At 36.6% G+C, this 24,626-nt stretch overlaps 1 long non-coding RNA gene across 2 annotated transcripts in view; it reads right to left on the bottom strand.

The window, feature by feature from the left end:
- Positions 1 to 24,626, bottom strand: part of LOC104001854 (uncharacterized) — a 159,679-nt gene that overhangs the window by 68,178 nt on the left and 66,875 nt on the right. The window contains exon 2 of one of the 2 annotated variants that reach the window (XR_010150502.1): positions 24,435 to 24,586. The exons of the other annotated variant lie outside the window; for it this stretch is intronic. This is a non-coding gene — a long non-coding RNA (uncharacterized LOC104001854). The remainder of the gene's footprint in view (positions 1 to 24,434; positions 24,587 to 24,626) is intronic. 2 annotated transcript variants of the gene reach the window in all.

The following is a 24,626-nucleotide window of genomic DNA, read 5'->3' as shown; positions in this document are numbered from 1 at the left end:
GGCAGTAGAGTATAGTAGTCAGGAATATGAAGGTAGGAGTCAGAAAAAGAAGGGCTAGAAGTCTAGGCTGGCAACTTAGTGTAAAATGGGCAAGTTATTTAACCTCTGTGGGCCCCATTTCCCTCATCTGCGAAATGATAATACCTGCCTCATAGGTGTGTTGAAGACTGAAAAAGTGAATGGCTATTCAAGCCACTTAGCATAGTGGCTGGTACAAATTACATGCTTAATAAAAATATGTTTGCAAAGTTCACTACATCTTTATAAATATTCAGTAAGATTTCAAATATGTAGCTGACATCAAAAATTATTTTATAGACACATTGATATTGACTGAGCATCTACTTATGTTCCAAGTACTATTCTAATTATGTGAATTACAAAGAATAATGCAATCTGCTTCCGTCCAATGAGGAATCACTGTAATATTCATCTACATAATGGACTCCTTGGATTATATAAAAGTACTCCTACTCAATAAAGACAATGAGAAAATACAGATGCCTGATCATATTGACATTGCCAATAAAGACAATGAGAAAATATGAATTCCTTCTCCTAACTTTCCATTCAAATACTAATGAGTAGACTAGGAGGAATGAAGAATTTCAATAGCTCTAGAGACTAAGAATATTGAAGAATAATCTGCCAGATATTAGCCAAATCTGTCATGAAGTCCTGAGGCAGAAAGCAGGACCTTAATGGAATGAAGGAGATAGAGGAAGAGGTTCCATCCAACAGCTCCTACTGGATAGCTCTTCCTCTCCACTAAAGCTAGAGAAATACTCTGCCCCTATGCAAGGGCTTTCTACGGTGATCAACGCCACTTCTCTTTCATTTCTATCACCCTTATTATCTCCTCCACTCTTTTTTCTTACTGTGTGTACTATTTGTCCTAACTTTTTATCTTGAAGGAATTCTAGAGTCATGTAAGAGTTGCAAAAGTAATTCAGAGAGTTCCCATATACCCTTCAACCAGCTTCCCCTAAGTGCATTGGTACAATATTATTAACTATGCTACAGACTTCATTCAGACTTCACCACTTTTTGTCTGTGAATGTCCTCTTTAAGAATCTAATTAATATTGCATTAAATTGCATCAAGTTGATACTGCAACTCATATTGCATTTAGATATCATGTCTTCTTAGCTTCCTCTAATCTATAGCTGTTCCTGTCTTTCTCTATCATGATCTTAACACTTTTGAAGAGCATCAGTCATTTTGTAGAATTTCTCTCAATTTGGGCTTGTCTGATGCTTTTTCATGATTAGATTGAGTTAGGAATGGTTGGAAAGGATACCAGAGATGTGATATGCTCTTCTCAATGAATCATATCAAGGGATACATGATATCAATATGCCTTAACTGGTGATGTTAATTTGATCACTTGGTTAAGGTGTTGTCATTTAGGTTTCTCCACTGTAAAGTTACCATTCTCCCATTTGTATTTAATAAATATTTAGTTTCAGTCTCCCTTCATCTTTATTTCTCATATTAGAAATTCCCTCTTTTTCTCTGGTACTTCCAGTTGCATTTCACATTGAAGCTCAACCATGACCTCATGACAGTCATTTCCCAGGTCACTGGGAATTTATGGAATGCACAGTGCTTCACAATAAGACAAAGGCATGCAAGTATTGTCTCACCCTTTCAACTGCAAGTTACAGAAGCCCAGAGCTCAAACCAGTTTCAGCAACAAAAGGAATCTAATAGTGGACTTTTGCAGAAATAGTAAAATATTTGGGCTCAAGTGACACCATTAAGGCTCTTTCTCTTCTTCTCTCAACTCTGCTTTTCTCTGTGTTCATTTGGACCTGCAAAGTCTCCCTCCACATGGGGTGGAAGATGACTCACCAACAGCTCTACATTCACACCCTGTCAACCTAGCATCGTGTGCACAAGGGCATTTCCATTTCTAGATATTTGTATATCAGTTTGGCAAATTGTTCTATTTGCCTACTTAACCTTTGCAGGACCACAGCTAAACCAATCCCTATGGTCTGCAGAACGGTTTACTCTGTTCTTGGATTTTTATTTGATTTTCTCTGGGGTCTCTTTCCTTTTACAATGAACATGCATCAGTCTTGAAATTACATAGTAATTAATGAAATAATTACTGTAGTGGTTAAATAAAATATATTTTAAATGAGAAAAAATGTTCATTTTAAGAACTCATCAATACTTTGAACTTCTCATCTACTGGGTCTCAGAGAGTCTCAGGAGATGTCACGAGCCTTTGAGGAGGTAAGAGACTCTATTAGGAGTACCTATTGCTGTGTTCTTTTTCTACTAGGAACTAATAATGTGCCCACCACTACAAAACAGAATTCCTGAGAGGTGATGGTGAATGTCAGCACTTTTAAAAGAGCTCAGTCTGAGAGCTGAGCTCTCCTCTTACGGCTCGATTCTCGGAGAACATCATCCCTCTCTTCTATCCCAGTGTGACTACATACAAGGAAAAAAAAAATACTAAAATCTCACTGTCTGCTTAACATTCATTTATGGGCTGAGACCACAGCTTTTTAAATAATATCCTTTGTTAAAGAGAAAGAGTAGCAACTGCCCACCAGAAAATTGAATAAAAAACTTGAGGAGCCAGAAAATCTAGGCAGCAGCTTAGATCAATCACAAACATTTTATGACTATGACCTTGCTGGGAGGCTCATCTAGGGGGAAAATGCTTATCCAGAAGAGATGAAAAGTAGCCTGTAAGCACACAACTTAGAAGATTCTGGGATACTGTACTTTAAGAACTATTGACACAATAATAATTCCTTGGGAATTCTCCTAAATAATGGCATATCCCAGCAACAGCAAAGCCAAGAAGCTATTAAGGGAGGTTGTTAACAAGCACTACCAAGGCCCAGGGAAGGCTACACATTTGCCTATGGATCCAGTAGCTTTTATTATTAAATCGAGAACAGGACAGTAGCTATGCTAGGCCCAGATATTTCAGTTCAAATTGTATCTCCACATCAAACAAAATGCTAGAGCTTTCCTAAAGTCAGCCAGAATCCCTATAGCATCTGGTAAATTTGAATAATGCATGGATGTAAAAAGATAATTTAGACTTTAAAAACACAAACAGCATTGACTGTTAGACATTTAATATTAATTTGCTTCCCCAAAGTAAACCTACATTAAAAGAAATCAAATCTAATATAATCTCACGTTATATTTTTTGAAAGCACAGTAGTACACTATGTGGAATCGTGCATAAATTTATTCATTGTTAGTAGTAGTTTTGTGCAGTTGAAACCATAACCTAGGCTTTATTTCATATCTTGTTCCATGCACACTATGGAGATGTTTTTGGATTTATGCAAACTAGTATACTTGATCCTCAGAGGCCAAACATATCTACATTATGGTTCATTCAAATTCTCCTGGCTAATTATGTAATTACTTTAATTAAGCATAATTAACTATTACTTAAAAATAACTTTAATTAAGTCACTATAATTAGCTAAAAGGGCACTGTGATTTTTAAGGGTTTCATAACAAATCTTTTGTTCTTGCATCTATCTCCTTGAGTGCAGCAGATTCCCATTACTTTATTTCTGAACTCTTTCTTGCTTTAGGTAAAGAAATGGAAGTAAGTTAATCACCATCATAAACCAACATTGAATTAACTTCTTTTTGTTACCCTAATTATCTAATGTTAAATTGCAAGTGGTTTCTGGAATATTGAGTTTATTGACTTTTATGAACTTAGAAAAAACTCATACAGTAAATAAAACTCCAAAAGCAGAGGACAATTAAAGCACAAAACTGTTTTCTTACATAGGCGTTTAGTGGTGGTGATTTTGAGCTTTTTCTAGTAAGTACCTTAGGTAAGAAAAAGTAGAGGAATATGTCATATACAATCATCTTCTTCCCATTCCAGAGATATTAAGTAGTCTCATAGACAAAGCGTGGGGCTTGAGAAAAAGATAATTCCAATTTCATATCCTGGCTCTTCCTTTAACTTGCTGAGTAAAGTTAGAGAAGTTCCTTTAGCTACTTCAATTTCCTTTTCCTTATTTTTTGTATTCTATTGTGAGAATTCAATGAGATAAAGTTTGTCGAGTACTTAGGACTCAGTAGACACCCTAAGAATGTTGCCTTTCCTTCCACTTTCTTCATTCTTTTTCTTTCAGATATCAGCTCAAGATCTGAGTGAAGAAACATCTGAGATGATGAAAGGACCTCAAATTTATTTATTTATTTATTGTGTTTATTTACACACAAAAACTGTTCTCAGATAAAAGTCAACCATCAACTATCCCAGGTTCCTCCATTTCTAACTACATTTCACTCTAACATTCTCTAGAGGAGGACTCTCTCTTAATCTAGGTCTGTGGGCCACATCAACTTTGGGGATTCTATAGATCCGCATGATTTTTTTTTTTTTTTTTTTTGGTCATTTAAAATATTTAACTTTTAAGTTCAGGGATACATGTGCAGGTTTGGTACATAGGTGAACTTGTTTCATGAGGGTTTGTTGTACAGATTATTTCCTCACCTAGGTATTAAGCCTAGTACCCATTAGTTATTTTTCCTGATCCCCTCCCTCCTCACACCTTCTACCCTCTGATAGGCCTTGGTGTATGTTGTTCCTTTCTACGTATCCATGTGTTCTCAACATTTAGTTGCCACTTAAAAGTGAGAACATGCAGTATATGGTTTTTTGTTCCGGCATTAGTTTGCTAAGGATAATGGCCTCTGGCTCCATCCATGTCCCTGCAAAGCACATGACCTGGTTCTTTTTATGGATGCATAGTATTCCATAGTGTATATATACCACATTTTCTTTATCCAGTCTATCACCGATGGGCATTTAGGTCAATTCCATGCCTTTGTTATTGTGAACAGTGCTGCATGTGTCTTGATAATGAACATACATGTGCATGTATCTTTATAATAGAACAACTTATATTCCTTTGGGTACATACTCAGTCATGGGATTGCTGAGTCCAGTGGTATTTCTGTCTTTACATGCAATGACATACATAGGCTAAAAATGAAGAGATGGAGAAAAATCTACCAAGCAAATGCAAAACAAAAAGTAGGGGTTGCAATCCTACTTTCTGACAAAACAGACTTTAAACCAGCAAAGATCAAAAAAGACAAAGAAGATCATTACATAATGGTAAAAGTTTCAATTCAACAAGAAGATCTAATTATCCTAAATATATATGTACCCAACACAGAAACACTCAGATTCATAAAGCAAGTTCTTAAAGACCTTAAAAGAGACTTAGACTCCTACACATTAATAGTGGGAAACTTTCACACTCCACTGACAGTATTAGACAGAGCATCAAGACAAAAAATTAACAAAGATATCAGGACCTCATCTCAGCACTGGATCAAATGGACCTTATAGATATCTACAGAACTCTCCACCCAAAAATACATGATTCATATTTAAAATTGTAAAAGTATATAGCATGTGTTCAGGGGGATAGTGTATATGACTGTGCAATCTTGGACGCACACCATTTTTCTGGGATAAATAGATTTAATCAAATTCTCAGAGATCCATAACCATTGATCTAGAAAAGTTCAAGCTCCTTAATGCAGCCAAAAATCTCTTTGACCTCATTGCTCATAATTCCCTGCCCCGCTCTCTCACTCCAGCATCACTGAACTTCTTACAATCTTTCTACAAAACATACCACACTTGGTGTCTTCTCTGTGCTTTGGACCACACAATTCCCTCTATGTGTAGTGCTTTCTCCATTTCAGCTGTCTCTAGCTGGTAAGCTTTTTATCACTAATTAAGATTCATATGAAAGAAGAGTCACCTTCTCCCAGAAGAATCCCTTCGTGACATAATCCTCAATCCCAAGCACTGCAGCAAAGACCAAATTAGGCATCTTTCCTCTGAGCTGCCATGAGGGAGATATGTATAGTTCCTACACATATCTGCATATTACAGTCCTGAATACATATTCATCATTGCTTTACCAAATGTTATTACCATTGCCTGATTATGTGTCTGTTTTCCCTACCTGGCTGAACTCCCTTAGGTTAAAAGATAGGTGATTTTATAATCATCAGAGAAATGGCAAATCAAAACCACAATGAGGGGCAGCATCTCACATTAGTCAGAATGGCTATTACTAAAAAGTCAAAAAAAAAAGATGCTAATAAGGCTGCAAAGAATAGGGAACATTTATACAGTTTGTAGGAATATAAATTAGTTCAGCTACTCTGGCAAGCAGTTTGAAAATTTCTCAAAGAACTTAGAACTACCATCCAACCCTGCAATCCCATTACCGGATATATATCCAAAAGAAAACAAATCGCTCTCTACATGTGCTCTCATGTTCATTGCACCACTATTCACAATAGCAAAGACATGGAATCAACCTAGGTGCCCACCATGGGCTCAATGGACTCAACAAAGAAAATGTGGTACATATACACCATGGAATACTATGTAGCCATAAAAATGAATGAAATCATGTTCTTTGGAGGTTATTATCCTAAGTGAATTACCACAGGAACAGAAAACCAAATACTACACGTTCTTTTCTTATAAGTGCGCACTAAACAATGGCTACTCATGGACATAAAGATGGGAACAAAAGACTCTGGGGACTACCCGAGGGAGGAGGGAGGAAGGGGAGCAAGGGTTGAAAAACTAACTATTGAGTACTATGCTCAGTACCTGGGTAACAGGATGATTCATACCCCAAACGTCAGCATCACACAATATACCCGTGTAATAAACTTGCATATGTACCCTACGAATCTAAAATAAAAGTTGAAAAAAAAAAACAAAAAGTAATTTTCATTGTTGTATGCACGTTGTCTAGTATAGTGTAGAACAGAGAAAGCACTCAAATACTTGTTAAATTAATAAATAAATGAATGGCAATATATCATAGTGGTTAAGAGCAGTTAGCTTTGGGTACACAGATATGTGGGCGCCCATCTCAGCTCTATGTCCTACTATGTGGCTTTAGGAAAATCATCTGAGTCTCAATTTCTTCTTCAAAAATAAGAATGACAGTGCCTACACTACAGGACCGTTGGCAAGACTATAGGTGATGATGCATGCAAAGTATATGAAGTGCTTAGCACATTCAGAAGTAATGGGGGTGAGGTGGAAGTGTGTATATGTGTGTACACATGTGTATGTGTAATTTCATGCTCTAACGACGAATCAAAGGCTAAAAATGTTTTGGGGCATTGACACTTTTTCTTGTTATATCACAGAATCAATTGTCATTTCCTGGGAGATATTTGAGAAAGAACCTATATTGTCTTGTGTCATGAACAGGAATCAATGTGAAAGAGCAAGAAAAATCTGGGCTTTGAAACCAGAGCAAATAGATTTCAATCTTGAATCCACTAGTTTCTAGCTAAGAATCTAGAAAATCACTAAACTTTTCTGAACCTCAGTTCCAATTAAATAATAGCTAATTTCCATGAATTAAGTGAGATGTTGCAGAACAGATCACCCACTATCGTGTTTGCACTCAGCAGGCAATGAGTAAGTTTGATCTTCTCTCCTATCACTCCTCCTTGAACTCAATTATGAGCTCGATGGTAACCACTCTGCACTCACTCTCCATGTGCACAGCCTATCTGCGAAGGCTCAGGGAAGACATTAAAGGAGCCTGGGGCTGAGTACAAAGCCATAAATCCTGATTGATGAAAACCCAGGCTAGTCTATTCTGTCACTCTTGTTCTATCCAGGATATTAGGTGGCTGTAAGAGGATGTTTAAAGGAAGAATAATGATGCAACAGGACTCAATGAATTAGTGTATGAAAACAGAAAGGACAGGAAAGTCTATGATTTGTTTCCCATAATCTCATGATTTTCTCTCATGCAATGACCACAAAGCACATAATAGCTTTCAAATCAGTCTGTCAACTCCTTTAGGGCATATACACAACACATTCTCCTAGTTTCTTGATTTGTTGAATTCTCAGGGTTTGTTTTTTGTTGTGTTTTTTTTTCCACATTTTGTGTTTTATTTTTATAGATTTACGGGTACAAGTGCAGTTGTGTTACATGGATATTTTGCGTAGTGCTGAAGTCTGGCCTTCTAGTGTAACCATCACACTAATACTGTACATTGTACCCAATAGGTAGTATTTCATCCCTCAGCCCCCTCTCCTCCTCCCATCTTTTGGAGTCTCTGATGTCTATTATTCCACTCTGTATGTCCATGTATACCAGTTGGTTAGCTCCCACTCATAAGCGAGAACATGTGGTTTTTAAGACTTAGTTTCAAATGAGCTTAGCTTCAAAAGCTCTTTGAAACATTCTTCCACTTCAAGTTTTAACAAGTGAACTTCAATTCTATTTGTAAATTATGAGAATACAATCTCTTGTTTCTTCATCATAAATTCTTCTTCCTTCTTTTTACAAATAGTGGCCAAGCAAAGAAAAACAATGTCAAAGAGCAACATGTCTGTTAAGGACATTCTCACCCTGACAGTTTCTTTTACTGCCAGCTGCTTTGCTCAGTGTTGGAGTGTGAATCATGGAGTACTCCATGCCAAAAATGCCTGATCACTGTCTCTGCCTAGGTCTCTCTCCCTGTGTCTGCTTTTCTACTCTGGTAAAAATGTGTTGGACAAACACAACTACTCCCTCATTTAGTCTCCAAAAAAAATTTTTTTAATGTGGCCCTGGAGATAAAATGGCAAGCAAAAGCAGATTCAATATCTGCTATTCAGTAGCTCATAGTCTAGTAGAGAAGACAGAGGTTAACCAAAGAATGACATTAATAAGAGTGTTTTAATTTAAATTTGATGTCATTTTGTCCATGGAAAAGAGAAACAGTGCTTGGGCTAGTATTACATGCCTCAGCCTCAGTCATTGTTGAGAAGCAGAATGAAGAAAAAGAAGACTCAACATGCTATCAACTTATGAAGTCTAATTCTATGCATCAACTTGGTCAGGCTCTATGGTACTCAGGTATCTGATCAAACGTTAATCTAGGTGTTGCTGCGAAAGTGTTCTTTAGATGTGATTAACATTTAATATCACTGACTTTAAGTAAAACAGAAAACCATCCGTAATATGGGTGAGACTCTTCCAATCAGTTGAAATTATTAAGAGAAAAGACTGAGGTTTTCCAAAGAAGAAGGAATTCTGTCTCCAAACTGCAGCATAGAAATCTTGCCTGAATTTTCAGCCTGCTGGTCTGATCTGCAGATTTCAGACTCAAGACTTTGACATCAACTCTTACCTAAATTTTCAACCTACTCTCCTGCACTAAAAGTTTTAGACTTGCCAGTTCCTGCAATTACAAGAGCCAATTCAAAAGGACTGCTTTTTTGGAGAGCCTCGACGAATACACTACCCTTTGCCACAACATGCACACATGCGCACCCTCACACAAATGCACACACATCCAGCCTGGGCTACAAACCAAAAGCCCAAAGCCTAAACATCAAGATGCTGTCTCTGCAGTGGTGACTCAAACCTGATCACAGAAACTAATTTTGATGTCTTCCAATGCTGGATATCAAACCAACCCAGGAAAGCATCATGGCCTAAGTAACTCTACTAAGTGGAAAATTTCCTATTGTCTCAGAGGTTCAGCTGAAACCCTAAAGCTGTTAATGGTAACATATAGTTTCAAACATCGAGAAGGAGAATATTAAATGTTCCCAACATGAAGAAATGATAAATGTTTGAGATGGTGAATACAATTACCCTAATCTGATCACTATACATTATATGTGTTAAAACATCACCAAGTACCCCATAAATATGTACAATTATTATTTGCCAATTAAAAAAATATAAAATTATACAACTTTTAAAGGGTAAAAAAGAGATGAAGAAATAGTATTTCTAATAAATAAGTACATCTTTAAAATTTTTTTGTGACGTCATCTCACAGAAGGCAGCTCTGCCAGATCACAGTACCCCAGTTGAATAAACCTTTGTCCTTTTCCTCCAAGTTGCAGCTCCCCTTTCACTCTGACCCTAAAGGACCCAGAAACAGCAGAATGAGTGGGGTGGGATTAGGACAGAGATGCTTGCCCCACTCCCCATTGCAGGCTTCTGAGCCTGGGAAGAGAAGAAGCTTTAAATTAGACAAATAGGACTGGACTTATAAATACACAACAGGAAGCTCACTGAAGAAGTTATGGATTTGCTACATACTCAAAGAAATGTTGAGTATGTAGCAAGGTTCTATGCTGAAAGGATAGTCTTTCCCTCTTTGTGTCAAACTTTGCTCCACAAAAGTGCAGCTTCATCTGCTATTTCCTCTACTTAGCATATGCCCCAAATTTCCATCTTACTCAATTTTTCTAGACCAAATGATTTCCAGTTATAATTCTGTCTTACCCTAACAAAATTTTAAGGCATACTTAAATAAAATATACTACCATTTGGAAGTACAGATAAAGACTCATTTTTCTGCATGCTAATAATTATGTCTGAATAACTAGAACCAGTAATAGAGGAAATAATTTTAATATATTTTAACCAGGAAACAGGAAAGAAAAATGTGCAGAAATCATTTACTAATGCTTTAAACTAACACATTACCTGTATTTAATGAATAAAAATTCCTATGAACACTTTCCTAACAGCCTAAGACTTAAAGCCAATCAGAAAAATAAATATAGCTACACATCCACACAAATTAATAAGCAATGGTTGTTCTTGTATTATTCATGCAACAACAACAGAATAGAGAGAGAGAGAAAGAGAATGCTATCAGAGCACACTGTCTTGTACCAGGAGAAATTCGGGGTTCTAAAAACATGAAGATATTCAAAATAATGGTAAAATGAGTAGAAAAGGTAAATTTGGGTAATAAGCAGCTATTCTTCTAATTAAAACACAGTAATAAAAATACTTACTTTCTATAGCCCTTTAAATATTTTCATTTAAAGAGTAAAGGGCAATGAACCAGATACTCTAATAATCCTGGCTCTTCCATTTACTAGTTAGAACACTTTAGACTAGCTACTTAATCTCTTAGGGTCACCATTTTACTCATCTATAAAAGAAAATAAAATGGGTGGACTAGATCACACAATCTTTAAAAATCCATCTAAATATAACATTCGATAAGTCAATTTCATACCTTACCCTCCCACCTTCTTAAAGTTGCATCCTATTTCTCTTATTCCACCTCCTCTTCCTATGGTAAAGGATGTTACGTGATGACAGAGATAGGAAGCAAGAAGGCTTGCAAAGAATGTAAATGGAATCTCGACATCAACTGTATCCTGATTGTACTGGTTTGTGCTCTTTTGTTATTTTTGCCAGTCTTCATTTGATGGGGCACCCTGCCGGAAAATAAACTTGCTTGGTTTTTCTCCTTTGGACTAGTTAGAGTGGAGGTACTAGAAAGTCTCCAGTGGTCACTGTTACAGAGCAGATCTCCTCTGATGCACTAAGGGGAGCTTGCCCCTGAAGGGTGAATATAGGGCTCTTTAGATTTAAGATACAGTTGTTCCTAGGAGGGTAGATAGAAAACAAAGGACAATCAGACCCATTTTTCCTGCAGTTTGAGAAGAGAAATCTATAAATTAAATACATTTTTAAATATGATCTGGATGTGTTTGTCTAATTTTAAATCTTGACAAGCTGATTCTAAAATGTGTGTTAAAACACAAAGAAACAATTTTGAAGAGAAGAAAAGAGGAGTCACTCTGTCATGTAGAAGGTGTTATTATAAATAAAACTATTTGAAGACAGCAAGATATTGAAACAGAGAATAGAAGCCCAGAAACAGATGTTTCCACATTTGGTACCTTGATATATGAAAGAAATATCATTGCAGATCAGCCAAGAAAACACGGACAATTCAATAAATGGTGCTCAGATAATTGGTTAGTATATGGGAAAAAAATTGGACTCCTTTCTCACATCATGAATGAAAATAAATTCCAGGGGCTTTAAGGACATAAAAATTAGCATTAAACTTTAGAACATTTAGGTGGGAAAAATAATAGAATATTGCTTTTCAAAACACCAAAAACTGAATCATAAAGAAAAAGATCAATAACTTAGGCTACACTGAAATTAGGAATTTCTGCATATCAAATGGCAATATTAAAAGAAAAAAAGTCAAAACATAAATATCTGGCTGAAAGAAGACTGTAACCAACTCAGCCTCGAAGAGATCAATATCTACAATGAGCAAGCCAATAGAAAAACATGGGCATTGCCAGGTGCGGTCATTTATGCCTGTAATCCCAGCACTTTGGGAAGCTAAAATAGGAAGATCATTAGAGCCCAGGAGTTCAAGGCTGCAGTGAGCTATGATCGTGCCACTACACTCCAGCCTAGTTGACAGGGTGAGACCCTGTTTCAGAGCGAGAGAGAGAGAGGGGAAAGGAAGGAAGGAAGGGAAGGAAGGGAAGGGAGGGAAGGGAGGGAAGGGAGGGAAGGGAGGGAAGGGACGGAAGGGAGGGAAGGGAGGGAAGGGAAGGGAGGGAAGGGAGGGAAGGGAGGGAAGGGAAGGAAGGGAAGGAAGGGAAGGAAGGGAAGGAAGAGAAGGAAGAGAAGGAAGAGAAGGAAGGGAAGGAAGGGAAAGAAGAAAGGAAGAAAGAAAGGAAGGAAGAAAGGAAGGGAGAAAGGAAGGAAGAAAGAAAGAAATATGGGCATGATATTAAAAGGTAATTCATAAAAGGGAAAACTCAAATAATCAATAAATATATGAAAAGATGTTCAACCTCACTAGAAATCAGGGAAGCGTATAAAAAACTAAAACAAGTTGCCATTTTATACCCATCCAATATTATCAAGTGCCGAGAAGACTATGGCACAATAGGAACTCATACCCTATTCTTAGGAGTAAAATCAGTACACTCACGCCTCAGAGCAATTTCACAATACCTAATGATTTTGGATATGCACAGATCCTTTTTACCTAACAAAATCATGAAAGCAGAAAAGGTCTGAAATTCAGAGAAAACAATGAATTCGTTTTGGCTGGTGCTCATGTGAAGATGCATCAGATGAAATAAAATTTGTGGTTTGGCACGAGATGCTCTTTAACCTGGCTGCAGACTGTATTTCCTACTCAAATGCTGTTTCGTAGGCAATGAGGATCACTTGAAGACTGATAAGCAGGAGAACAGCAAACTCAGAGCAGAGCTTTGGGAATTCAAACTTAGGACAACAAAGAGACCCCTGAATGATTTTAAACTGAAGAGTGACATGGTCCATTATGCATTTAGAAAGATCACTCGGGCAGGAAATGGGCATTCTGTTTTTGTGTATTTGCTGCCAAACAGAAGTGATCCTCAATAACAGGGCAGGGAAAGGGCAAAGGGACAAATGACCAGCAGAAAACAAGAGGTGGACGGACCACACTAGAAGAAGGTAAATTCTGAGATTTTTTCCATATGAAAAGTTTGTCTGACACAGACCATATCACTGGAGAAATTTATTGGTGAATATGAAGAAGAGGAGCTGCTGTGGGACTCTAAGATACTGCTGCAATTTTTTACTTTAACAAAACTTTCCCTTTATGATAAAGCTTCTTCCTTTTTGTCAACGGGCATGTTTGATGTAAGAATTATGTAAGTAAAAATGTTTGCCTTGTTATTACTTAGATATTTTTCACAGTCCAGATGTCTGCATAGCTCCTAAGAGAACCCATAGGAAAAAATGCATCAGCGCCTGAGAAATGTGAATGCAATAGAAGTAATATATATCTACCCCAATCGCACCTTGCAAAGGAATCAAGCTCCTTTAATTCATTATGACTTAATAATATTCTTTACAGAGATCTGTAACCAAAATAAATTTTCATAGTCCAATGCCCATAATAGTGAAAGATTGTTTATTATAGATAATTGCTTATTAAGATAAAGCATTATGGAATTTATTCTGTTGAGAAGAATAATATCACATTTTTATTTTCTTTTAAAAACAAAAAGCCTCAATATATATAAATGTGGCATGTCAGAATTAATTCAATTATATTAACTTTGAGAACAGTCCTATAGTGACTGTCAGGTTCACATCACTATTTTTCACACTGTGCTTTTTTTTTTTTTTTTTTTTTTGCTTCTTTTCTCGCAATATCTGAAACTGAAAGAACATTTGAAAAATTTAGTCAAAATTTATCATTAAAAAACTACTTATCTCATTTATTAAAATCCTGTTGCCTAATTTCTACATAATACTAGAAGATAAAACTGATTTTCTTCTCAAATTTACTATTGAGAAACATATAAACGTCACCAACTTTTGTATGAACATTTAAGAAATTACATTCACTCTAAGCAAAACATGACTGGTCACACTAAAATGGTGTTTTAGTCTAAAATTATTAGTTTCAGTTTAATACTACTAATTTTTAGTATTTTAATACTATATTATTTGACAAGTTTTGTGTTTATTTCCTTACAATAAGAACTTTCAAACCAGGAAAATATCATGTAAGTTAGCATCATGAATTTGAGGTGCTGATTCGAATATGCAGTCTATGTGCTTGCTTTTTCTTTTCTTCCCCCATCCCCCTGCCCCCTGTGCTCCCCCTTGAAATGGCAATGGTTAGGCCTTCATGGCAACCAAACACAGATGCTAGATTGCTGAATGGACTCTCTATTTTCAAAAGATGTTCTTTTCAACGATATATAAAACTACAGAACTAAAAAAAAAAAAGCTAAAGAACTAATGTAAAATTACTTCCTCCAAACACAGAAAGGGCTGCGTTTGGATACTCTCAACATGTTGTCCAAATCCACTTCTCACAGAATGAACAAGGTAGGAAAATGGAGCACACATGGGGGATCATCGGTCCAGTTCCATGGATAATCATTGGCACCGCCATTGTTATCACCATAAAATATATAGAACGCTGGCATTACTAAGGAATATGAAGAAAAGGCTAAATTTTTGCACCAATTTTGTAACATTTTTCTGTTATTCTCTTTGACCTATAACCAGCTTGTCTCAGCTGCTATTATAATGAGAAAAGAAAAACACTCATGCCCCATATGAATGTAGGAGTACCTATTCTTTCCTTTTCTTTCCTTTCCAAGTGTCTCCTGATTACCCACTTTAGAAAAATCACAGGATGGCTTATTCAGACAGATATTTTTCCACAAAACTATCCTCTACTGAAACCCCTAGTAAAATGGCAAGTATCAATATGAGAATCACATTTAAATGTATCTTAAGAGTTCATCAAAAAAATGAATTAGTAAGACCACTATTACCTTCCAAAATTGCTAACATAATTCCATGAAAGAATGGGATTTCATTTAGGCTTTCTAATATCTAACCATGAAATCTGACCCATCTGTATCATTTTTATTAGAAAACATAATTTACACAGCAAGGGATCACATCTCTGGAAGTGGAAGTAACTATGTAACTAAATTGTTACTATACTTAGAACTCCATTTTCTGCAGAGAAAAAAACACTCTCATGAATATTTTTTAAAAATTATTTTATCTGATATTCTCAGTTACCTTCCAGGTAAAAGAAAAACAAAAAAGTTTGGCCTTTCAGTACCAAATAAAGAACATTAATGGTTAATTTTCTGAGTTTTTGTACTTACTGAAGATCTTATCATTATTATGTTAATTAATATGTAAATGTTATATTAATTCGCACTTATCTATAGGCTACTACTAATAGAGAATTTTTACAAACTAAGGATTTATAAAGCCTTTAGGTAAACTCATTCTGTGCCTTCTGTATTTTCGAAGAAAAGGACCTTTGGCTAGAACTTTTGCTCTGTGTAGGAAATAATTGCCAATTGTTAATTGCTAATGGATAAAGAAGTGTACCTGAGTTGTACCTTTTACCTGAGAGCCACGTCTCCATGTGAGTTGCACCTGAGAGTCATGCTTGGCTCGCCGTCCTAAGCTAGATGCTGATAACAGCCTCCATTTCCTATAGTTGTGTTTAGCTCCTTTCATCTTGCATCCCTAAAAATCTCCTTTAGGATAAAAAAAGCTAGAATTTGTCTCTTTTTAGAAGTAATTCATGACTCTAATTTAATATATTTAAACTGAGAGCAAAACATTCATATGATGCACTAGGTTCCGAGCCAGCCCTTGCCCTCAAGAGGATGTTTAAAGCAGCTTCATAATGCTATGAATTAATTCTAGCACACTGTCAAGAAGAAACAAATAATTAAGTACCCACTGAAGCAAAACAAATACTCTAATATCAATACAGCACATAAAACACCACAACTTGTCAGGTAATTTAGCATTTTGGAATTCTTTCAATATAACAGTAATAGCCCCAATTCTCAAGGTAATCCGGAAATTTTATCTTGTATTGAAATGCAATTCCTTTTAAACGTTGAATCCTGCACATTTTAACATCAGTTATTTTATAGCCTCATACATATTCCCATTTGTTCTGCTGTCAGAACCGAGCTAGAGTTAGGAGCAAAGACCAAAGAAATCCAGGTAGAGTATTCTCTTCACCTCCAGAAAGGTCCCTAACTAAACCAATGTAACATTCATAAAGAACTAAAATTATAAGAGCAAACAACAGTGGGATTTTACTGATTTATGACAACTGCAACTAAAGATGAGTAGAGGCAGGAATGGTAAGAGGTAGTCTGAAATTTTTTGGTCTCTCTTTTTTACTGAGTTAACCCTAATGTGTAGGACAGTGTTTACACATAGTGGGCACTTGTTGAGTGAACGGGAGAATGAATATGTTTGAATCTTACACTGGTTCCAACTCTATAATTATTTTGCAATAGCTTTTCTTATCTTGAAAATAAAATGAATTAAATGTATCCTCCTTCCATGGGATACCTTTGGCAATTTAGGACCCAAAACAACCTCTTTATCCTCTTTGCCAGCTTTGTCCCTGCCTTTAATTCAGTTATTAGGTTTGGCATATGTATAAAGCTTGGGTGAATTTACATGCTTTATTAGAGAAGCCCTAGCTGCTGTGACTAATAAAACCAAAAATTTCCAAGACCCAACATAATTTTCTTTCTTGTTCATCAAATAATACTGAGCAGGAGAACAGGAGAGGTAGCCCTTCCATGAAGCCACAGAAACCCAGGATTTCATGAATTCTGCCATCTTCACCACAAAGCCTGCTAGTTCATCCCAGTGTTATCCTCATACCAACCAACTGCTAGAAAACAGAGCCTGGGGAAGAGTAGGTTGAAGGCTTTTATGAGCCAGACTTGAAAGTGATGTGCAGCACTTCAAATCACATTCCATTTGCTAAAATCCAATCAATGGCTGCATCTAATTGCAAGGGGATCCTGGAAAATGTGGTCCCTAGCTGAACAACTACTTACTACCAACAGCTCTACAACATGTAAGGTGAGGGGTACAGGGAGGCACAAATACTTTGTTTGACAGCTCAATGTCTTCATCACATGTTTTCTCATCGGAGACATGGCATTCCAAGGAAGCTTGGGACCAGGGCTGGCTGCTGCCCGACGCTGCCAATCTCAGGCTACCTAAAAGTTACCTTTGAGACACATATTGAAAGGGATGCAAAGATCACTGAAGAATATATTTTGTGTGCTTTTTTTTCTGTTTTTTCTAAGTAATTTTGAAAATAAATGTTATTTGTGACATCACCTGGGAGCCATCCAAGTGTTACAATTCAATTGACAATACAAGTTGCCCGTTCTGTGTGACTACTAGTTCAAATGCCTAGGAAACTAGAAACTGATGGTAGAAATCAGTAATCTCCTGGAGTGGAATATAATTTTGATAGCATTTGTAGTTTAAATCCGTGAAAAAATAGGTCCAGAACTGTGTTTAATATAGCCATGAATCTCCTTAGAAGAGCTGTGTGTCATAAACATGACCTTATTCATTTTCTTCAAAAAAAAAAATTCTGATCCATAGTCACAGTAGAAACTCATAGTTCTGGAAGTCGAATTTAAAGAGTTTTACATAGACTTTTTTTAAAGGTTTTAATGACAACATCCTCTGCAACCTGATCTTGTTACTGGCAGTTCCAAGACGACTGAACGGACCTAATGAAACAACTTGAATTCTTTCAAAGCGGTCAGTAATCCAGAGGAAACGCACTAGTTAGAAATAATTAGTGCCTAAGCTCTTTCAAAAGGACTAAATAGAGCACTAGGTCTTAACCTTCCAAGTGGAAGTTGTAACTAATTCTGTCTATGTTTAATGAAAATCATTTCTCACAGAAAAAGCTACCGAAATTACACAGCTGCCTCTTCCATGGAACAAAGCAGAAAAACAATGTAAGTTGTCAGAGAGGCAGCCTGGGGTACAATATTTGTCATGGTAAGTGGTAAAAGTATTAATAACTAAGATTTAACCTTTCCTAGGAACAGACTGAAAGCTGTCATCATTGAAACTTCTTTCTAAGTCATACCACATCTCTCATATTAGACAGAATGAAAAAATACCGGAAACTTCACACTTCTCCATACAACACACACCACTAACTGCCTCTACAGTATCTTCTACTACCCACTCACCTGAATTACATGCATGTCCCTACAAAGCACTTGTCTTTCTGAAATTCACAACAAGAAATCTACATATGAACTCTAACTTTATATGAATTTCCTTAAACAGTAATTTGGTTGAGTATAATTAAGGGCACCAAGATTGGAAAAAGAAAAAAGTCTGCTCACAGAGCTGGCAATGTTACACATAGCAACTTGATCCAACTTAGCTTGTGATCAATAGTGGTGCTTGGGGGTAAAGAGAAAACAGACTGAGCATATCAATTAAAAATTGGTCTGGAATAACAGGAGCCACTTCAGATGAACTTTGACTACAGCTGAAAAATGTGATGTCCTAAAAGGCCAAAACAGTTTCTTGCCACCATCTACAGACTCCACCTTTACAACAGGTTTAGGAAACTCAGGGCTGGTCGGTACAAAGTACAACACTTACCATTTTGCAGTTTCTCATTTGACAAAGAAATACGCAGGTTCTTCATAGAGATGAACTATGCAGTGAATGACAAGCACTCCCAGGCAGATAACCACGTGCAGTGTGAATTTATTTTCACCTGAGAGGCTGCTCCACCACGTGCCGCAACTGAGTTTCTTGGGTAATCTCTCATGGACTCTCCAACCAGCCACTCAGCAACCCTGTCTGCCCCTTTCAACATAACACATTATGGTAACAACAGAAGCTGATCCCCATAAGATAGCAGCAATATAAACTTGAAAACCTGTTTCTCCTCCCTGTATTTACAATTTTGTTCCCTGGGCTAGCATGGCATGACACTTATTCTTGTTAGCCTCTCAGGGAAAAAAAAAAAACCCATCTTATAATCTTGCTATGCTCTGTTTTTCATTTTATATATAAACATCATGTGCAGTCAGCTCTGAGGAGCGGGCAGAATATAAGCAAGAACATATTCTTGCTCCAGATAACTCAATGCTACTTTGATTGGAACTTTAATTTTCTCGTGTGAAGTATTATTAAATATTCTCCATAAACTAATTATTGAAACCAGCAATCTTAGTAAGGTAATTCAGTATCCTTGTTCCTCTAAAAAACCACCACACAATAGATATATGATACTTCACACATAAACTCTAATTACACTAATTGCAATGCAGGGGGGAAACAAGTTTTGTTTTGTAGATGCCTAATAAAATTGAGCATTGGAGCATTCCAAATGAACATATTAGGCACTGATTAAGCAACAAGTCTCCTTGTCAGGTTATTTACAGAAACTAAGAGAAACAACCGTCCTCCTATAGTTCCTTTGGCCATAATTCTCCTACATAGCCCCAAACATTTAATGACTAAAGTTAAAATCTAAAGTGGGGGGATAAAGCAGAACAAACGGATGTTTATATTCATGGGCCAAACTAATTTTATTTACCTTTGACAAGACTAATTAAATTAGGTCACTATTTTATATCATGAGGCATCTTACCCTTCTATATTAAGACAGACTTGGGCTGAGTTAGGGAGGAGTACAAGAAGGACATCAGTGGTTCTTTATAAGCTGGCTCCAAGAAAGCTACAAAATATTGAAAGATGCATATAACCCTGAAAGTAGTAAGGTATTATCTACAGCAAGAGAGAGAATATAGAAAAGTAAAATGAAAGAAAATAAAGGATGACATATAACAGTAGTGTGGCTGATGATGATCCTGTGACTATTTTCAAATCTTATTTTCAGGTGACAGTCTTATCACTTATGCTATGATTACACATCAACTGAACATGAGTTATATTAGTCATAAAACTAACTAGTGAACTCACACAAGAAAATCTAAAATGCCTAGAGGTGAAGAAGAAAATTTAGTAAAGCTCTTTTATTCTCTAGTGTCAGTCTATCAGAAAAAATAAAAAATTCTGGGAAAATAATGGCCACGTAGTTTTCGGATGTCTTTAAATATTTACATAAGGTAGCTAGACAATAAAGAAAAAAAATGGAAAGTATTTATAACAAGCTAAGTGACAAGGGCATCCACACAAACCCCAAATAATAAAACAAGTGGAGACAATTCACCGATAACCATAAGATCTACATGGTATCAGTGTATGTGCGGAAGAAAGTAAAGGGAAACAACAGGATGTCTGAGGGCCCCAAGCACAAAAGACACCAGTAATAGCCAACAGATGTTCACTGGAAATCATGACAAGTACATTAGAAAACAGCATCTGAAACTAGGAGGGATTTTGCCCAAACTAATAGCAGGAGAGTATTAAAAAACTGCATTAGGAACTGAAGGAGCTAGAAATCTAGACTGCAGAGCAGTCTAGACTTTAAGAAACTGAAAAATGAAACTAGATCTCAATCACTCACGCTTTACAAAAATCAACTCAAAAGAGAGCAAAGACCTAAATGTAAGAACCAAAACTTTAAAACTACTAGAAAAAAAAAAAAGGAAAATACTTAGGACACTGCTCTGGGAAAAGATTCTATGAATAAAACCTCAGAAGCACAGGCAACAAAAGCAAAAATAAACAAATGAGATTATATCAAACTAAAAAGCTTCCGCACAGCAAAGGAAACTATCAACAGGGTGAAGAAACAACCTACAGAATGGGAGAAAGTATTTGTAAATCATTGATTTGACAGAGGATCAATATCCAGAATATATAAGAAACCCAAACATCTTAAAAGCAAAAAATCAAGAAAGAAAGCAAGCAAGCAAGAAAATTCAATTCAAAAATTAGGAAGCAATCTGAATAGACATTTCTCAAAAGACAAATGACCAAAAAGAAAAAAAAAATACTCAATATAACTAATCATCAGGGAAATGCAAACCAAAAACACAATGAGATATCATCTCATCCCAGTTAGGATGGCTGTTATTTAAAAATAATAATAATAAATTTTGGTAAGAATGTCGAGAAAAGGGAACTCTTATACACTGCTGTGGGGAATGTGAACAAGTATAGGCACCATAGAGAACAGTAGGGAGGTTCCTCAAAAAACTACAAATAAGGCTGGCTGCAGTGGCTTATGTCTTTAATCCCAGCACTTTGGGAGGCCTAGGCGGGCAGATCACAAGGTCAGGAGTTCAAGACCATTCTGACCAACATGGTGAAACCCCATCTCTGCTAAAAATACAAAAATTAGCCTGGCATGGTGGTGCACACCTGTAATCCTAGCTACTCAAGAGTCTGAGGCAGGAGAATCGCTTGAACCCAGGAGGCGGAGGTTGCAGTGAGCCAAGATCGCACCACTGCACTCCAGCCTGGGCAACAGAGCAAGACTCTGTCTCAAAAAAAAAAAAAATGAAATAGGACTACCACATGACCCAGCAATACCATTACTGGGCATTCATCCAAAGAAAAGAAATCAGAATATCAAAAAGACATCTGCATCCCCATTTTTATTGCAGCATTATTCATAATAGCCAAGATGTGGAATCAACCTAGGTGTCCAACAACAGATGAATGGATAAGGAAAATGTGGTATATACACAATGGAATATTATTTAGCCATAAAAAAGAATGAAATTCTGTCAGTGGTTGCAAAATGGATGGAACTGGAGGACATTATGTTAAGGGAAATAAACCAGGAACAGAAAGGTAAATATTGCATGTTCTTACTCATATGTTGAAGTTAAAAAAAAAGTTGCTCTCATAGAAGAATAAAGTAGAACAGAGGATACTAGAGGCTGAGAAGGGGAAGGGGAAGAGGAAGGGAGAGAGAGGCAGAGATGTGTTAAAGTATACAAAATTATAGCTAGGTAGGAGGAATAATCTCTAATGTCCTATAACACCATTGGATGACTCTAGTATTACCCTCCTATTTGAAACTATATGTTATTTTTAACTAGAGTCATCCAACAGTGTTATATGTTAAATGTTTCAGATGAAGGATACGCTTATTACTCTGATCTGATCACTATACATTATATGTATGGAAACATCCTATCCAAAAAATATGTACAATTATTATGTGTCTGATATGGTTTAGCTGTGTCCCCCCGCAAATCTCACCTTGAATTGTAATAATCCCCATGTGTCAATGGCGGCGCCAAGGTGGAGACAGTTGAATCATGGGGGTGGTTTCCCCCATACTGCCCCCATGGCACTAAATAAGACTCATGAAATCTGATGGTTTTATAAACAGGAGTTCCCCTGCACATACCCTCTTGCCTGCTGCCGTGTAAGACACGCCTTTGCTCCTCCTTGCCTTCCACCATGATTGTGAGGCCTCCCCAGCCATGTGGAACTATGAGTCAATTAAACCTCTTTCCTTTATAATTACTCAGTCTCAGTTATGTCTTTATTAGCAGCGTGAGAACAAACTAATACAGTGTCAATTTTAAAAAAATAAAATAAAAAGTGAATAGGACAAGGAAAAGAGAGATGATGGAAAGTCAATGTCCACATGAAAGGTAAAAGAAGGACATAGATGAAGGAAGTCTCAGAAAGCAAGCCACCAGGTTTTGAATACTACTTGTCTTAGGCTGTTTGGGCTGCTGTAACAAAATACTGTTAACTGGGTGGCTTATGAACAAAGAAATTTGTTTCACACAATTCTGGAGGCTGAAAAGTCCAAAATCAAGGCAGATCCAGTGTCTCATGAGGGCCTGCTTCCTGGTTCATAGAAAACCATCCTCTCACTATGTCTTCACATGGTGAAAGGGGTTAGGGTACTCCTGGGACCTCTTTTCTAAGGCCACTAATCCTGTTTATGAGGGCTTCCCTTCCTAAATGATTAGGGTGACCTAATCACCTCCCAAAGGCATCATCACCTCCTAATACTATCACCTTAGGGAATAGGATTTCAACATATAAATTCTAAGGAAACACAAAAGTTGTCTATAACCTAAAACGTTGTCTATAACCAAAAACGTTGTCTATAACCATTCAGAAACAACAAAAGGAGGAGTACTCTGATGTTAGAATAGCATTATTAGCAACAAGACTGTGGTTTTGAATTGCCTCTTCCTGTTAAAAGAACCAAGGGCTTCCTGGAGAAATGTCTGCTTCCATGTCTGGGCCAGAATATGTACAAGGTGAGCCTGAAATACCTTGTCAAAAAATAAGTCATGACTACTAAAAACATGTCAATAGGGCAAGCCAACTTTATGAGATTTCTAATGGCCAAAGATGGAAAAATTTAGCATCTATAAGGAAAATAATTGCCAATGGATTAAAATCAACAAATGTGAATAAATCTATTCATTAATATTTAATTATCAAAAAATAATTGATCACCTTCAGAGGATGGTAAATAAAGAGAAAGAATCAAGCATTTATTCTGCCTTTCCTATATGACTATATCATTGGGTAATCACATAATAGATGAAGGAAAGTATCTGTTTATTTTTAAATTCTGGTAATAATTTTTTAAAAATAGCATATCACTATTTGGTACTGCCCTCCATTCAACGAATTGATGGATCAATATATTGGGTATTAATGTTTGCCAACAAAAACAGAGACATGTTTACATGTCTCCTATAGTCTTGCCAAAATGCCGAAATGAGTCTGATTAACCCTCTGTACGGTGCTGCCATTTTTCAGGAAATAGGAGAAAAGAACAGGATAACTTAGCCAAGAATACACAGTTAACAAAATCCAAACGATAGGAATCTGACAGTTCAGATTGTCTGGGTCTTTAAATGAGTAAATTGTAAGGAAAAAAAAGGGGATAAGATGATGGGCGGAGGGAGGGGATGAGTAGATTAAAAGAAAATCTAAAAGCATCAATTTTTAAAATGGAAACAACTAAAATATAATGTATAAGGGCACACTCATGGGTGACAAAACTAAAAAAATAAAACGCAAGGATACCATTACTATAAAAGTCAGGATGCTGTTTACTCTGATAGGAGTGATTATAACAGAAACAAGACTCACCAAGGTGCTTTTGGGGTGGCTGGCAAAGTTCTATCTCTTGGCCTGGGTGGTAGTTATAAAAGTGTTTGCTTTAAGATATTCATTAGCTACAAGCAATATCAAGAAAAGGGAAAATAGAAGGAAAGAAACAACAGATTCATGGCAGTTGGAAGATGGTAGAAGCTGTGTGTAGGTTCTGTCTAAACATCAAAAAAGGCTGAATTAAGATTCTCAGACACTCACTTTTCACCTCCAGTGAAGCTCTAATTGGTACCGAGCTGAAGACAAGCAGCAGGACCTTTGTCGAAAGTGCTTTGTTTCCCTCAAATCTCTATTGTTCAGATTCCCTGTCACAGCGTTTTTGTAGCACTTGGTTATCGTAGTCACTGTAGATCCTATGATCAAGAAATAGGAAAACTGTCCTAGGAAAACTAT

Source organism: Pan troglodytes, chromosome 14 (genome assembly GCF_028858775.2).
Source record: "Pan troglodytes isolate AG18354 chromosome 14, NHGRI_mPanTro3-v2.0_pri, whole genome shotgun sequence".
Taxonomy (NCBI): Eukaryota; Metazoa; Chordata; class Mammalia; order Primates; family Hominidae; genus Pan; species Pan troglodytes.
The sequence above is the reverse complement of the archived record's forward strand: the minus strand, read 5'-3'. Positions and strand labels throughout refer to the sequence as shown.